Source organism: Peromyscus californicus, unplaced genomic scaffold (genome assembly GCF_007827085.1).
Source record: "Peromyscus californicus insignis strain IS unplaced genomic scaffold, ASM782708v3 Scaffold_14__1_contigs__length_90479793_seg_2, whole genome shotgun sequence".
NCBI classification, from domain to species: domain Eukaryota; kingdom Metazoa; phylum Chordata; class Mammalia; order Rodentia; family Cricetidae; genus Peromyscus; species Peromyscus californicus.
Genome location: NW_026294436.1, coordinates 67,673,382 through 67,690,702, shown reverse-complemented (window position 1 = coordinate 67,690,702; position 17,321 = coordinate 67,673,382). Strand labels below are relative to the sequence as shown.

The 17,321-nt window shown below is 48.9% G+C and overlaps 1 protein-coding gene across 8 annotated transcripts in view; it reads right to left on the bottom strand.

Annotated features, from left to right (window-relative positions):
* Tlr5 (toll like receptor 5) overlaps nucleotides 1-16,945 on the bottom strand; it is a 40,536-nt gene extending 23,591 nt beyond the window's left edge. For 7 of the 8 annotated variants that reach the window (XR_008218041.1, XR_008218042.1, XR_008218040.1 and 4 more), the window contains exons 1-2: nucleotides 16,772-16,945; nucleotides 423-521 (exon numbers count right to left, since the gene is read on the bottom strand). The gene's annotated coding sequence lies outside the window, so the exon portion shown is untranslated. Of the gene's footprint in view, nucleotides 1-422; nucleotides 522-3,236; nucleotides 3,493-16,771 lie in introns of all 8 variants that reach the window. The other variant, XM_052737871.1, reaches the window with a different exon arrangement.
* Between the last annotated feature and the right edge of the window lie 376 nt (nucleotides 16,946-17,321).

Sequence of the window (17,321 nt, the reverse complement as noted above, 5' to 3'; positions counted from 1 at the left end):
AGTACTTGACTAGTATTGCCAGGTTCTAGATTTCCTCCCAGCACCACCAAAACAGCAAACAACAAAACTGTTACCGACTCGGTGTTTGTTCATTAGTTCCAGAGTTGCCGAGCTAAGTAGAAAATCACAATGGAGAGGCATTTTTACTTCTGTTCATCCAGACATTCCCCATTCCGAACCCCCAGAACCACAGCTGGTGAACAGATTAAAAAAAAAAAAACACATTGATTTCTCTACTGCATTCTAGCCAGACTCTAGCCCATCCTCAAAGATCTGAGCACATCATCATATAGGCCCTGAGTACTTTTTGTGTCTTCATAAAGAATCAGATTTGATCAGTTGAATTAAGTGGACTAGGTACCCACTGCATACTGGACACACACGACTGTGTGAGATGTAACAATAAACAGAAATACACCTACCTGCTGAAGTTCGGTGCAGGGAGCTCACTATCCATCCATGTGCCTCAGTAGCAAAGGGTGTCTCACAGATGTGTCTGTCATGTTTTCCAAGCATAGGTGCTGTGTGAGAACAGAAAAAAATTAACAAGGATCTCAGAAAGCTCAGTGTGTCCATAAGCTGAGATATTTGAATGTTCAGTCACCAGAGAGCAGAATTCTTTGAAGGGATTAGAAGGATTAGGAGGAATACAGTAGAGGAAGCATATGACTGGGAGTGGGTTTTGAGGTCTCGAAATTACATGCCAGGCCCAGTCAGTCTCTCTTTCTTGGCCTGTGGATCAGGAAGTAGCTCTCAACTACTTCTCTAGCACCATGCCTGCCACCATGGTTTCCACCATGATGATAATGAACTGAGCCTCTGGAACTGTAAGCAAGCCCCAGTTAAATACTTTCTAAGAGTTGCTGTGGTCATGGTGTCTCTTCATGGCAACGGAACAGTAACTAAGACATCTTCCATGTGCATGGCTCCCCTGATAAGTTTTAGGCCTCCTGAAGGCCTCTCTGCCGTCACAACAAAGCGAATCAGACCAAATCGGAAAGCCCAGGTTTAATGGGTAAACCTCTCCTGGGTAATTCTCCTGTCCCACAGAGAGCAGACAGGGAGAAGAAGAAAGGGAAGAACCACGAGTCTGTTTTCTGGGATGCCGCATATATATATATATATATATATATATATATATATATATATCCTGTGGGAGTCATCCTGAGCCTCTCTGGGGGAAGAGCTGTGTTTGGTGGGCTTTGAAGGGGCAGGTTTAGGGAGAGAGATGAGGAGGGGAGCTAAGGTGGATCTTCCACCAGACTCCTTCCAAACATCCCCCATCTTTGGAACACATCTCACTTGTTATCAATGGCTCTTATCAAAAGCCTCTGTTGAAAGGGTTTGTATTCTAGAAAGTGGGGACTGGCCCAGGTGTTAAAGGATTAATTGTCATCCTAGGACACCACTGGAGGTAGTGGAGCCTTTAGGGGGTGGGGCTTAGTGGGAGGAAGTTAGGTCACCAAGGTTGTGCCTTTAAAGGGGCACTGGCCTCTTGCATCATACCTTGAGCCGTTCATCTCTCTCCTTGCAGATTCCTGTTTGCCCTGCCTCGACTAGCCATCATCCTGCTCAGCTGCCAACTTCAAGTGTGTACTCATCATTTAGACCCAGAATAGTTACCCCACAGCTCTAGTCATCACCAAACATGAGTCCTGGCTGACACAGCAAGTCTAGAGAGAGCAGACTGGAATCTACAAGGAGAGAGATGGACAGCTTGAGAGATGATAAAAGAGGCAGCTGCTGAAATGGACCTCAAGCGAAGCTCCAGCTCTCCTGGCATGCAACCCCAAGACCATGATTCTAGAAGCTGGTAGAACCCCGAAAGGCAGATGAAGGAATCCAGTGTGAAACATAAGTCTTTTGAGTGGTACCCAAAATGAAGACTCTGAAGATGCGCTTCAGTGGAGAAAAGAATGGGCAAGCCAGGCTTGGGACCCGAGTAGGAAAATAAGCAGCAGTGGGAAGCTCCCACATCAAACTTTACGCATCCTTTTTTCACATCTTCCAGTAGGAAGTGGGATCTAGTGTGGCCTCCAAAGCATGCAAGAGTATAGCCTCATTGCCCACACCTGAGGATGCCATGGTGCTCTGCTGCACACAGTCAGACCGCCTAGCAGTGGACAACCTACTGTAGTAGTCCTCATATGGTTTGTTTTTTGTGGTTTGTCTGTATAGTGCATGCAAGTGAGTGTAAGGATGTGCACACCCTTGTGCATGCTAGCAGAGGCCAGGGCAGGATGTTGGGTGTCTTCTTCTGTCATGTTCTGCCTTACTGCCGTGGGACAGGGCCCTCACAGAACTGGAAGCACACTGTTCTGACTTGCCCAGCTGGCCAACAAGCTTTCAGGATCTTCCTCTCTGTTCAGCATCCTGTCCCCAAGCATTGAGACTACAGGCACACAACACTGTGCATAACTTCTTCACAGGCTTTGAGGTCTTGAGTACTTTGAAACTGTTGACAGTTTTGTGACCTTATCCTCCACTGGCATCACCAACCTAATGCTGTACCCAGACTCAGAGCACATCAGCTTCCCAGAGTCTGCCTGTTTTCATGTGATGTAGAGGACCTTCAGTACACACACAAACAACCACCATGGTTCACAGGTTGGGGGTGGAAACACTGTCTGCAAGGGGCTAGATGGTAAATGTGTTAGGCTGTGCAGTCTAAACACAGACTGCTGGCCTCTGTTCTAGAAGAAGAGAGAACAGGAAACTCTGACTCCAAGAATAAGGATTTTTAAGTGACTCTAAGATAAACATGGTGTTGATATACAAGAAGGTGCAGGAAAGAGCTAGTGTGGTCCCCAAGTCACTGATGGCTTTGCAGCTGTTATCTTACCCAAACATCGGGCTGATTTCTCATCTTAGGTAACGGGATGGAGACATTCCCTCAGAGACACAAGTGTGAGGATGCCAGCTCAGAGAAGCACAGTTGAATTTCTTCATTTCAATTCTGACTTTTGATGGGATCAGTGTTGGTCCCCAGGTACAACTGCTGAACTAGATGACCTTGAATTTCTGGTAATGAGTGACAGGCCTAAATAACATATATCTCAAGATATATTTCAATTTCCGAATCCACAAGAGAAGCTAAAATTAAAGCAAGGAAGATGAAGCCAACTGAGCAAGCAGATTTTAAACAGAACTCATTGGACCCAAGTTCTAATTACAAAGATATCATGCAGACCTACATCTTTAAGAGATATAAAAGGATGGAATAATTCCATTTTTACCTCTGAAGCAGATCTCTGGTTAAAGTGGCTGACAGGACAGGTGAGCAGGGGAGCCAGCTAAGCATCAGATGAAGTGATGGAAGAGGCTCATGCTGAGAGCGTGGGAGGGAAACCAGCAAGTGTTGGTTCTGTGATGGAAGCCAGAAGCTTGAATGTGTGGAAGTAACGACATCCAACCCCAACAAGGCGAACCGAACTAAAGATGAGCACCAGACTGCCAAGCTCTTCCAGACTCCAACTTCTGAATGATGAGCGTCTAGGAGGGAATCCACACAGCAGGGGGAGGGGGGCAGTGAGAACTGAGTAGTGTGGGCATGAGGGAAAGCAACAGAGATGGGCAAGTGACTGAAGCCACACCCCTAAGTGGCTGAGGTCAGAGGGGCTTGAGGTCCTGCACGTGGGAGGAGAGCCCAAGGGAATCATGAGAGCCATGACCACTTACTTCTCTCTAGGTCCAGGAGTTCGGCCCTAACCTTCAGGAAATCCCTTCCACCCCCATCAGAGGAGTCTGCCCTCTAGTGATTGCCCAGAGTAGAGGGAGGAAAGGAAGAAGAGTGGACTAAACTTAAGGGACAATATATCCATGACTCATTATCCAGATGATAAAAAGAAACACAGACAGTAACTTCCGTAGTTAGGAGTCTCTGGTGACATACACCTTCCCTGTTCATAGATTTAGAGCATGCGTAAGGTCCTGGGTTCGGTCCTCCACCTACCATGAACACTCACTCAAGACAAGTCATTGCCCTCCAGCTAGGTGTGGTGGTGCGTGCCTGCAATCCCAGAACCTGAGAGAAGGAGGCAGAGAATCGGGAGTTCAAAGCTAGATTCCATAGTTAAACCTTATCTCAAACAAAAACAAAAACCACTGCAAAAATCATACACTCTGCTTCCAGGATTTATAGGAAAAGTCTTCTTTGTCACCATGAGCACAAAGAAGACAAAGGACAGGAATGAAACAAAAATGGTATGTGGTGAGCTTAGTTAAATAAATGAGAGACCCATTAATACTTCGGTAGACATGGTGCTTGACTTTGGAAAAGACCTGAGGTTTGCTGGTGGAAGTGGACACCAGGAGGGCTTCAGTCACCGAATTATTATGAAATGGTGGGAAGAGGTGGGGCTGTCTGGTACCAGGGGGAAGGTTGTAACGCCAACTGTAGATGCCTGAGGCTCAAAACACATGGAGAGCTGAGGCAGCTGACAGTCACCAGGGTGCATTTTGTGTACTTGTAGGTGGCTCAGTTCAGCTTGGTGCACTTTTCTGTCTTTGGATTTAAGAAATTGCACACAAGAAAAAATGAACTCCTCATTTCTCATACCAGGGCTTTTTGTTTTGTTTTGCTGCTGTTGATCGAATCCATGGCCTTGGGCATGTTAGGCAAGAGTTTTCCACTGAACCATATCCCCAGTCAAGTTCTCTAATACACCAATAATCTTCCTAAATGTATCAGTATCATTGCCTAACGTCAGTTTTCTTAGGAACTAGTGCACATTTTGAAACAAGCATTATAACTGAACAGACAGCGCCAGTTCAGTTACGAAAGGGGGATTCCTGCACTGAACAGTAGGATGGACTTGGGAACACCCATGCAGACCCAGCTTCGGGGGTAGGGGAGGGCCAGGGTCCTCTCTCCAGCCTCAGTGTCCTTACATTTCTCTTAGAGACTGACCAAGATGAATAGTCCTCAACCTGGTTACCTACTAGAATCATGATAGAGTCTTGAGATCTGTGAGGTCTGGGTTTCCCTAGGCCTCTTCAATGAGACACTTACAGATGGGGGGGGGGGTATCCTCAGAAATCTGTATTCTTAACAGGTGTGAAAATTTTATATACACTCAGGCCCAAAAGTCATTGCCATAAATCAATAGTTGTTGAATTTGCCAACACCTTGAAATTACCTGGGGTCTGAGCCTGGGTCCCAGCAGAGAAAGGCTGGTTTTAGTTGATCTAGCAGGCATCTCCAGCATGCAGCCCACAGGTCCCAGGCAGCCAAAGATGGTCAGGAATGCTGCCCAACACAGAATTGTAAACTTATACTTTAAAAGTATGAGAGTTTTGCTCAATTTTTTTTTTTTTTGTAACTTGATCGCAAGGTTCTTGATGCTATGTTGCAATGTTAAAAGGTTGGTCATCCCTGGTAGAGTGAGGCATGGGCACCTGGAATTGTTAGCTCTCCGTAGGTGACTCGGGGCTCTGACAGTTTGAACACCTGCTCCTCCGGCTGTAATCCCAGTAGTTGGAAGTGAGAAGGAGGAGGATGTGGGGCTCAAGTTCATCCTTGGCTACATAGCAAGTTCGAGGCCAGCCCAAGCAATGTAAGGCTCTACCTCAAAAAAACAAAACAAAACAAAAAAACCCCATCAATTTAACAAGCTAAAACCCACTACTGGCACTCCAGTAGATCCCACAGGCCTGGAGGCTGTTGAAAGTAGCATTTTAAAACTGTATCCCAGGCTCCTTTGATGCAAGCAGTTCTCAGGCCATGCTTTGAGAAATGTGGGTCTAAAGGATCCCCTCTAAATCACACACCCCGCATTTCCCTTGTAGGAAGAAGCTCTGGTGAGAAGGCTGGAAGACAGTTGAGTATTGGGTTTTGATTGGGTTTGATTATTATGGCCGAGTTAACTTGTGTCTAGGGCTCTGAGGGGGACAAACGGGAATAAAACAATCAATGCTGGCCTCCAAACTCCTGCCATGCAGTGTTAATTAAGATAATCAGGCCAGAGAGAGAAGGTCAGCGTCCCTTCATTTCAGCTGCCTTCATTTGGAGTTAATCCCAGCCATTAAGAGAGCAGGTTCCTTTCTTAATTGCCTGCCGAAGCAATCTGAGTTATGGGCTCTGGTATCGGCAGCAAACCCATAAGCTTTTATTTTGGGGGTGCCACTGCTCCCCTGACACCACTGTTAGTTAGTGAATGCCTCAGGCTGAGCCAGGGAAGCCCTTGTTTTAATTGAATACATGATCCTTAGAAAATCACACCAGTAATGGATCGTTGGCAAGGCCCCAGGGTCTGAGCTGAGTTCCAGGCTAGCTATGTCCACAAGATACGTTGTAGAAAGAATGTTTCCTCTGGTAAGTACCAGGTCCAAATCTGGGGTGCCACTGGAGCACCAAACACGGAAGACTCCTATACAAGAAAACCAAAATTTGGGCTGGAGAGATGGCTTAGAGGTTAAAAGCACTGACTGCTCTTCCAGAGGTCCTGAGTTCAATTTCCAGCAACCACATGGTGACTTACAACCGTCTTTGAGATCTGGTGCCCTCTTCTGGCTTGCAGGCATACATGTAGGCAGAACACTATATACATAATAAATAAATAAACAAATAAGCTTAAAAAATTAAAAGAAAACCAAAAATCATTTGCAAATAGGTGCCTCAGAGACTTTCTCCAAAGTTCACATAATAATAACCTGTGGACTAATTCCCAGTGTGAGTACGGGATGCAGGCTTATAGACAGAATGCTGGAGAAACTGTGGACCCAGAAATGCTTTGGACTGTTCCAAGGGTTGCCCATTTGTTGGAGTCATAACTTGAATCTGAAGAGTCTTCCTTGGGCTCTTATTTGGATAGCTGCCCCCTCCAGCTAGTGGCGCTGTTTTGGGGAGCTCTAGAAAGAAGCTTTGGGAGGTGAGCCCTAGTTGGAGGGAGTGAGTCACTGGAGGTGGGTCCTTGAGGCTTGTTGTCTCTGGTTCCTTCTCTCCATTCTCTGTGGCCTGTCTACTGGCACTTTCCTTCTTCCACCCCCATGAACCATCTCTACAAACCATCCCTCAGCACCTCCAGCCCTCAGGCTTTCCAGCTCTTCCAGACCAGCTGCCTGTCCTCTGTACGTTCACACACCACGCATCCTGGCATCCATACAAGGGTGTGCTACTCAGGTGTGCCCTCAGCACATTGTCTCCATGTGCCTTATTTCTCCCCCAGTTCAGGAGTCACTTCGCACAGCAGCCAGCTTTTCCTTGTTCCCGCTCCTAAGAGAAATAGGAAGGCCAGGCTCCAGCCCTGGGTCTGCTGCTGCCCTCTTCTGGTCTGAACTTGTGTGTGTTGGGGAGGGCAGAAGGTGGGGGGGGGGGCTCGGCACAGGAGAGCTCAGCATAGCCAAGAGGTAGCCCCCCTCTGTGCTGCTATGAGGGGACCCAACTCTTCAGACTGAGGCTGATACGGGTAGAGGATGGCTCACTCATTCCATCGTGATTGCAAGAGGTACCATCCCCACAGCTGGGAGCAGACTGCCTGTTCCTGAGAGCTGGGAATGGCACAGCTCTCATACTCCTCAGCCCCACCCACTCCAGATCCTTTGGGATTGGCCCAGCAGGTGAATGCCCAACACTTGACAACTGTTCTGCAAACAGGACTCCGAGATCAGCACATTAGTTTTCTAGGGATGCTGTGAGCTCAGGAGAGTGATTTATTTACTGATGTTCGCCGTTCTCATTAGGGTCTGTTTGCCTTTGCCTCTCTAAATGTTTATGATTCCTCAATACAAAGCACGTCTGGTATGTCTAGCCCAGCAAGAACTTTCCCACTTATCTGTAATCTTTGTTCCGTGTGCAGGGGTTGAGGGGGCTGCAGGGGGGAGGGACGGCATGAGGAGTGCTGAGTTCCCAGTCTCGGGGGTTCTGGGGGGTGGGAGGGTAGAACTCATGGAAGGCTAGAAATTCCCCACCTTCTTTCAGAGCCGCAGAACTAATACTAGACCTCTGCTAGAAATGCACTCACAAGCAGGCTCCCTGGTCTGTACTTAAAAAGCCACCTGCAACCCTTTTTGTAAATTAGAATTTCATTCTCCACGCCATCTAGTGCTTTGTTCTCCCTGGCTTACGGTAAATGTTTGCTGAATGGATGTACCCATTTGCAATCAGCTCTCTCTCGGGCCTGCCTCGCTCCTCCTGGCCCTGCAGGCATGGCTACCCAGCGGATGAGAGATTTGTGTGCTTCTCTTGGTCCCTTGGATGGGACTGGCCTCAGCTTGTTCAGAGCAGCTATCTCCTTGGTCTCTCCTCAAAGTGGGTGAGGTCATCATGGATTCCCCAAGAAGCCAGCATCAGCAGCTGGGAACTTCAGCAGTTTCACTGTGGAGCTCAACTGCCCGCCTCAATTCAAGGCCCACTGCCTTAGATGACCAGTGACCAACCTGCTTATCTCCCATTGAGTTATGGTTTGGATCTTAAATATCACCAGAGGCCCATGTGTTAAGTCTTAGCACTTCTGGGGCTCTTGGGGGATGGTAGAACCTTTAGGAGGGGTGTAATGAGGTAGGTTAAGGTACTGTAGCTGTGTCCTTGAAGAGGATATTGAGACTCTCGGCCCCTCCTGTCCTTCTTTCTGCTTTTGATGTTATAAGATAAGCCATGTGTGTCTTCCATGGCTACTACGCTGCCATAGGCCTCAGACCAACAGGCCAAGTGACTATGGATTAAAGCTTCAAAACCTCCCCCCTTACAGATTAGCTCAGGTGTTTTGTCACTCTGACAAAAATCTAACAGTGTGTGACCCTAACACACACATCCTTACACACATGTCTCTAACACATGCATGCTGCTGGAGGGAGCTTCCCGGAAGACAGCATTGACTAGAAAAGTCCTCAATGAGTCCTTAGGCCCACAAACCAGAACTCTTCAGGGTGGCTCCAGGGTCCCCACCTCAGACTACAAGCCTTCTAGAAGAGCTACCTAGAGGGGACATGTTAGGCTTGAACTGTCATTTTATAGAGGTAATTCGACCCAGCCAACTGTCCCCATCATCTCTGTACTGTCTACTGTCACTGCCCTGAGTCTGACTTCACCATCATTCTTAGAATTTGGCCTTCCCTCAGCCTTCGCGTCTCTGCCTAGCCTGGTCCCCAAGCTCCGAGTGAATATCTATGTCTCATTGGCTCATCCCACCCCATCCTCCCTCCAAAGGCTATCTCAAAACAGTCCTGACATCCCTCCAGGCACGTTCACCTCCCTCCCTTGACATTCTGGCTCCATCTCCATGGCAGCATTTTATTACATTACGCCTTTCCTGCTAGGTTGTAAGTCATGAGGCAAGGACTGGGTTTTGTTCATACTCGATCCCCCACCGTTCCTAGCACAACCTCAGCACCCCAGCAATATTCATCCCATTACTGTTTGGAAGCCACAGTCGCTGTGTCCCATCCTAACACCAGGGACATCTAATAAGTTCTTCTCATTCTAGGGGCAGTGGATTGCGGGTTGTTCAAAAACTCCTGAGACCGTAGGAATCTCATTACAGCCATGGTAGCAAAGAAATAAAAAATAAAAAAAAATTAATGAATCGGGAGACACAGCGTCTGCTTTCCTAAGAGAGAATAAACAGAAAACATTACACACACTTTCCTGCACTGTGCATCACTTTCCTTTAAGCAGGTTTCTACTATGTGTGATTTCACTTCTTTCTTTGGCTTTTTGTGTTGGGGCTTCTTTTTTTTTTAATTAAATTTTAAAGTTAGCATACTTTAGCAATGTGTTTCATTATGGCATTTCATTCATATAACTGTCCTTATATTTGTTCTTACTCATCTTGATGTTTAGCTTTCTGAGACAAAGTCTCACTGTGCAGCCCAGATTGGCCTTGAACTCCAAGTCTTCCTGCCTCTCAGGTGCTGGGATTAGAGGTATGAGCACCCAGTCCCCTTAAATGTAATCTTCACTGGAAGAGAAACGTTCTAAATAATTTTCGAAATTGAGACCTGTAAGACATGAGGGCTGAAGAGACTGAGAAATGTCTGGCCCAGGCTCTGGTGACTTCTATGTCCTTCAGTCACCTTTCTGTTTTGCACCACCAGGGAGGAAGAGACAATCACTACAGTGGTGTGGATGTTTCCCTCTGGGACCCAGAAGTCTTTTTCATGACCTGTCTGTGATCATTTGGTTTCTGAGCTCCCAGTACCAGGACAAGACAATTACCAAGAACTTGCTGACTCAGGGGTCTTGTGGGTTTCTGGGGGGTGGGGGAGAGTAGGATGGGGTGGGGGAGGGAGGTGCTGGGGATGGGAGGAGTGAAGTAAGGCCACCATGAGGGTTTGGCATCTCCAAGCAGCAGAGCTAGGTGAATGATGGCAGGGTTAGGAGCTGGTGTGTAAGTACTGTGTCTCAGATATGGATGGGAGTGTCCTAAGAGTTGAAGAACTGACTAGTTGAGCATCAAATCATTTTCTAGATCATTAAACGGGTGCCTAGTGAGGTCGCGCCCTTAACTATTGTCTCACCCAGAGTACAATGTGGAGCTGGGATTTGAATCCAGTTGCAAATCCAGTTGTTAGGTTGTCATTGTGATCTTTAAACAAAATCAAACTGGAAAATTCTACCAAACATACAGAGCCTCAAAGGATGCTGTGCACAGGGGTCTCCTGGAGGCGGAGATGCTGATCCTTTTGGTCTGGGGAAACCCGAGAGCGTGTGCTTTTGTTAATTAAGAGAAAGTGTGTGTGTGTGTGTGTGTGTGTGTGTGTGTGTGTGTGTGTGTGTGTGTGAGAGAGAGAGAGAGAGAGAGAGAGACAGAGAGACAGAGAGACAGAGAGCGAGAGAGGGAGAGAGAGATTGGCACTGTGCTTGGGGCCAGAGGACCACTTCAGGTATCATTCCTCTACTACCTTATTGGAGGCAGGATGTTTTTGCTGTTTGCCACTCTGTACCCCAGAATAGCTGGCCCCCAAGCTTCTGGGACTCTCTTGTCTCTTCCATCTCCTTGCAGAAGCAATGGGATTGCTGATTATGTGTTACAGTTGCTGGTTTCGATGTGGGCACTGGGGATTTGAACTCAGGTCCTAACACTTGGGCTTTCCCCGTTGAGCTATCTTCACAGCTAAAGAGCCTGCGGTTCTAACGTGCTCCCAGGTGATTCTGACGGGGCTGGCCCACTGAGCACATCCTAATAGACAGGACTTGGGAGCCCTGCTTTTAGCCTCGTGGTTATCTGGCACTAATCCATTCTCCTGTGAATGCCTTATGGCCAAAACTCTATATGACTGGTTTTGAGCTGTATTAATGAATTCACCCCAAATTCTCTCACCTCTCGCTGGAGATTTCTCATGAGAAAGAGCTGGAAGAGCCCCATGGTTTAATCTGAGCGTAGGACGCAACAGAGTTTGGGGTTAATTTCTCAGGACACCAGCAGGGGGCACACACTGGGCGGAGATCAGGGGAGGAGTCCACCTCGCCCTCAGCGTGGAAAACCAGAGCTGGGCTCTGCTGGGAAGCGCCAACTCCCTGCCTAATGCGGGGCATTTTCCAAATTAAGACGCCAACCAAACTCGCGGCTAAATTTGATTGTAGCTCCACAATTTAACAGGTGCGTGAGCTTGGGCAAGCGCTGAAGTTCTTTGACTATCAATTTAATGATCTATAAAACAGCAAGGATAATCGTTACCGCTTCCTCCAGCAACATGGGGTGGGGTGGGGGGCAAACCAGAGAACCAGCGACCTGTGTACAATCCTCCAACAGTGGCTTGTTCAAATAGACAGTATCATTCTTGTACCCACCCCTCAGCAGAAAGGCACACCCTTAGAAACCGCTGAAGAGTAATGCAAAGAAAAGGGACATTTCCTGGAGTGGGCTGGTATGTCTTTTACCATTCATGGGAAATTACATAACAATGACTCCTGTTTGCTTTGATATCTTTAGGCAATGGTCCCCAGCACTCCCAAACAACAAGCAAACAAACAAAATGATACTCTGTAAAACCAGTACTAGTATCCCAATGGTCTAGGCTTGGAATGGCTCTTTCGGCCTGCTTATTATAGACTCATTAGCACACTTTTATAACAGCTGATCACAACGAAATAATTTCAACTGAGTGATTATGCAAAACTAGCACCTGGCATGACACACTTAAAACCCTTGGGTGAAGGGAGCTCACGCAGCAGTCGGACATTCCGATCTGTCTGTCGCCAGGTTTAGGCTACGCTGGCGCTCTGAATTAGAAAATTACCACCACAGGCTCTGACAGCCTCTCCAGATGCAGCTCAGCTAAACCTTGAGTGTCACTGGACAAAGTAAACTGCCAGGAAAGCCGGGCAAGTGCCAGGTCCGGGAGCTGGGGCAGGGACAGCTGGGAGGTCCAAGGCAGACGGTAATGACACAGACAATTTGCTTAGAGCAACAGAAGTCCTTTGCAGAGTGATGTAAATCGGAAGCCGCTGGGATTGGGTGCGTGTGTGCGGACAGGGAATAGAAACTTTATCAAGCCCAGGACAGAGATGCAGAGAATGGGGATTTGAAGGTGAGATAGTAAAACATTTGAGAATAGTCCTGGGGAGGATCTAAAGTCAGTATTTGAAGAGAAAGCTTCTTAGGCCAAGCTGAGCCCCAAAGTAAGGGGAGGATGGGCCTAAGAATCCAGGTGCAGAGGAGGAAAGAGGACTTCACCGGACCGAGACGGGCAAGGGCTGGGTGAAGTGCCCTGATGAGAAGCACGTGTTCCCCAGCAGGTTTATGCACATGGAGTCTGCCAAGGCAGGACACCAGAGGTGTTTGTACTCCATTCAAGGCTGGAGCAGGGAGTCAGTGTGACCAGACTCTTGTCTGCTGGTGACAGTTACCTCCATGATATAGGAGACCACAGCAGAAGCGCTGGGTCCAGAGACGCCACATCTGAGTTTGAATCCTCCTTCAGCTACCAACTGGGGATTCTGGACAAGTCTTGGTCTCCTTGTCCCCAGTTCCCACATTTCAGGTCACAACATCCCAGGGATGACAGTGGCGTTAAGGTGCATGTGTTCGAACCCTTGAAGGGTCTCTGTTGTTCCAAACTGGGTGGGTGAGTGATGCGTCTGCATAGTGGTGACCATGAACTAGAAGCATGTCCCCATTTTTGTGGACTCTAAAACTACCCAAGGAAGTCTGACAGCAGTCAGACCACAGCCAATCCTCCCCAGAGCAGAACATTCACCTCCATGTAAGCAAAGCTGCAAGCCTGTCACAGGGGACCTTGAAGGCAGAGGAAGAGGAAGGTCTTTGACCTACTGATGAAAATGATTCCACATATATCCTGGCTTTAAGCAAAACTTACTCTCAGAGTGGAGACTGATGACGTTTGGGATGAGAACACATGTTTTCCCTTCCTTGTGTTTCCACCTTCCCTCCCCCACCTCCACCTCTCACGGTTTCTCTGGTCATTACCCTCTAGCAAATGTGACAGAAGTACACCCCGATGTAGCTTGTGGGTTCCCAAGCAGGGTCTTTGGGGTGCAGACATAGACTCTTTGCTGAGAAATCCAGGGAGAGGGCAGCTTGGCAGTAGGAACAGAAGAGGAAACATGGTCTAGGGGGCCCAGGAGGACAGGACTTGGTTCAGGCCCTGGGGAATTAGCTTTGTGTTGTGAAGCCCAGTGCCAGAGCCATTAGAACAGAAGGGGCTGCCGGGAGATGGGGACTAAAACCTCCCTTAGTGTTAACCGGAGTGACCAGAGGACTGGGCAGTACACACTCACTACCCCTGTCCCTGAGGACTTGGTGGTGCATAAAATCGGAAATTGTGACAATCCCGGGGTTACATTCACTGTGACTCCCAGCCCAGTGAGATCCAGAGTTCAAGCACACAGGAAGTTGACTTCTAGAAATTAAAGGAGCATTGTGGCAATCTTGCACATCTGAGCATGTCCATGTTAGGGATTCACATTCACTGCTTCGTCATTATGGAGATGGCGATGGGGAGATGGAGTCACATCTCCAAGCAACCTGTGGTCCTGAGCTCAGGGTCAGGGGTGGCTTTTGGTACGGCCTCTGTTACATTTGTGCAGAGTTCAAATCCTTTTAGGGTTTCCCTTCCTCTAAAGAGGGGTGAATATGAAGGGCAAATGGGATGGCACAAACAGCTCAGATTTCTGGGTCTCTTACAGTATCTCACACACTGCATTCTGTTCATTGCCTGTTAAATTACTTATTGACTATGAGAGTGCTCTAAGGCACATTGAAACTGAGTCCAGATAGAGAACTGGTCTGGTGACACTGGGTAATGGTTCTTGCGGTGGCATCAGGAATGTGAACATGAACCAGACAAAGGGCCAGCTCACTTGTCCTGGGTGTAACAGAGAGGTTTTAAGTGAATAGATCTCAAGAAAGGCCTGATGAGTCTGAATCCCAGCTCAGTCCTTAGAACAGTGCCTTGCTCCACATAAATGCTACTTATGCATTTATCACAGTTACCCATGTTATTAATTTGTGTGAAGAGCAAAGTATCTGACCATTATAAGGTAAAGTTAAGGGCTGGAGAGATGGTTCAGCAGTTAAGAGCACTTACTGCCCTTGCAGACACCCCACGTTTACCTCCCAACATTCACTCTGACAGCTCACAACCACCTGTAAGCTCCAGGGGATCCCATGGCCTGTTCTGGCCTCCACGAACACCTGCACCTGGGTACACACACTCTCACCTGCCTATAATCCTGGCACGTGGGAGACTGGGGTAGTAAGATGAGAACTTTAAGGCCAGCCCCCAGAACACACAGAGTTCCAGGATAGTCTGGGCTTCACCCAGTCTCTAAAAGAAAAAGTAGAAGATGCTCTGAGGAGAGGAAGGAAAGAGAAGGCACGGTCAGAACCATGAAGGAAGCCAATGTGGCAGGGCTGGTGTGTGGAGTGGGGGGAGAGAACATGCAGCAGGAGCTGGGGCTGCAGAGGGAGGTGAGCATGTGGACTGCAGGAGCCTCTGCTTGTCCCCATCCAGGCTATCCTCTGGCCTGGCCTGGACCTTGCCTGGTTTCTAAGTTAAGCTTCTTAACATCTAGGTCTTCCAAGTGTTCTCGGCCTCCTCCAGCCCCTACACCCTGTTTCTTGGAGTTAGCAGATGCCACTATATTGGCTCACTGTTGTAGGTTTTATCTTCCCACTGACACCTGGACAACTCAGAATTGGGGGGGCCATGCCCCAACCTTGTCCCACAGAGCTGAGCACATCACAGCTATGGTTCACCCATCCGAAGACTACAAAACTGGGGCTGGAAAGATCGGACTGAAGGTGTGGATCTACCCTCTGAATTCTTCTCCACAAAACGAAGAATGAAAGAAACACACCTGGGCTGAGGAACTGGCTACTTCAGGGATTTTTTGCTATGTGGGACTGACAGCATGCACGGACAAACAGAACGATTCTGATTCTACTCCCCAGCAGAGCTAAAACTGAGGATGCAGGAGACTACCAAAGAAACCTGTGTGGTGGAGACAGCAGCCCCAGGAGAGGTCGTCCCTCCTCAGACAACACTAAAACCTGACAAGATTAGCTTTGCAGTCACACAGTGGAATCAGAAAGCTCTTCTTGCTTTGCTCAGAACAACAAGGGCTGGAGGGAGTGGTCCTGGGCCACTGATGAGGATGGCAGTGTCTTCCAGTATGACCATCAAGCCCATGTGTATGAGCTGGGTCATTCTGATTTTTATAATAGGGACTGTTTTTTGTGCCACTCTATAATTGAGTTTGCCCTAGGCCCCTACTCTGGGATACCCCCAGAACCCCACACAGTGTGAAAGAGGAAGCACTTTGCAGAACAGAACCCAGGGCTCTCTTCCCAGGATTCCCTCCTGACTCTACATGGCGTGCTGGGAGTTCCTCACTATTGATTTCCGTCCCTAGGAATAAGGTGAATGCAGTCAAGAGCTAGGTACAGATCCTGGGCAAACTACTCAGAGTTGTGTCCTTTGAGGAAAGACAGAGTAAAGAGACCAAGTCACATGTGTGTGGCAGAGCCCTGCTGCCTCATGTGACCATGGCAGGTAAGCATCCCACACCCTCTTCCAGGCACTGGGCAGGAGGAAGGCATGGCTGCACACTCGACTGACAGGGTCATCCCTCAGCAACAGTGTAAATGGCCCTGCGGTCCAACTGCTTGCCCATGGTGCACAGCGTTGCAGTGATGTGTTCCAAACACTAGCTAACTCTGGGGCTAACCCACAGCTGGGAGGAAGCTGTCACCACACAAGACCTCAGGAGCCTTCCTGGGGAACACATCTTCTCTCCCAAGACAACCAGCAACAAGGTGGTCCCCAAGCCACCATCACTCCCCAGGGACCATCACTATAGCTGTGGTTTTACAGAACGGAGCCACGGCTGTAATCGCCAAAGGCAGGGCCGTTTTCTTCACAGCCTCAGGGCCAACAATATTCTCCACGGAGTCGACTGGGTTGGCCTACCTCTCCCTGCCGGGTAGGGTGTTCAAAGCTTTCAGTGCCAGTGACTTTTTAAGGCATCCATAGCTCAATAGATGGTGACTGACTCCCCTTTCCAAGGAAGGCAGTGGGATAGCCACTTGCCTCTTTTAGAGGGTGGGGCCAAAGGTGAGTGACACACTAGGGAATCCTAAGTCCTAAGACCAGCATGCAAGCGACCTGTCAATCCTCGAGTTGCCCTGCTGGGCACAGGGTATGCACGCTCTGCTAGCTCTCCCGCTCTGCTCTCCATCCACCACCAGGGGACCCCAGTTTCCATGGCACTGAATAGTGCGCCTTCTAGGGGCTGGATGTCAGGTGGGAAGGAGAGTTAAAAGGGCCCAGGACCAACCCAGGAGGAGGGAAGAGGGGCGGTGGCACCAACCGTGTCCAGCCGCGTCCAGCCGCGTCCCGGCCCTGCCGGTCTCAGGGAACCCGTTGCAGGACCCGCTGCAACTACAAGGCGTCCACCTTCCAAGCGGGATCCCCCACACCGCGAGCTCCAGGGCCGACCTCACTCCCTCCAGGCACCAAAGCTGCCTCCGCACGAAGGGCTCGGGATGGCCCAGCCCGCCGCTAGGGGCTCCGCCCACAAATCTGACCACGCCCACTTTGTGGTCCACGCCTCCTCCCCAGGAGTCCTGGCCAAATTACCTCAGTCTAGGTGCTCTCTTTGCTCCCTCCCAGGGGGAAGACTTTTATCCCTGCTGCAATGATCTTGTGACTGAGGCAGGAGAGAAAGCAGAATTGGGGCGGGCTGTCATAGAGCCCAGGACAGGAGGCAGAGGGCCTGCCGTGACTTCTGGAGATACCCCTAAACATCCATCGAAATAATCTAAGCCAGCATTGACCCAGGGAAGTGAGCCTAGGCCCATCCAGAAGTGCTCTACAGAGGCCCAGCTAGCAGGACCCGAACCCATACAATTATTTCCATT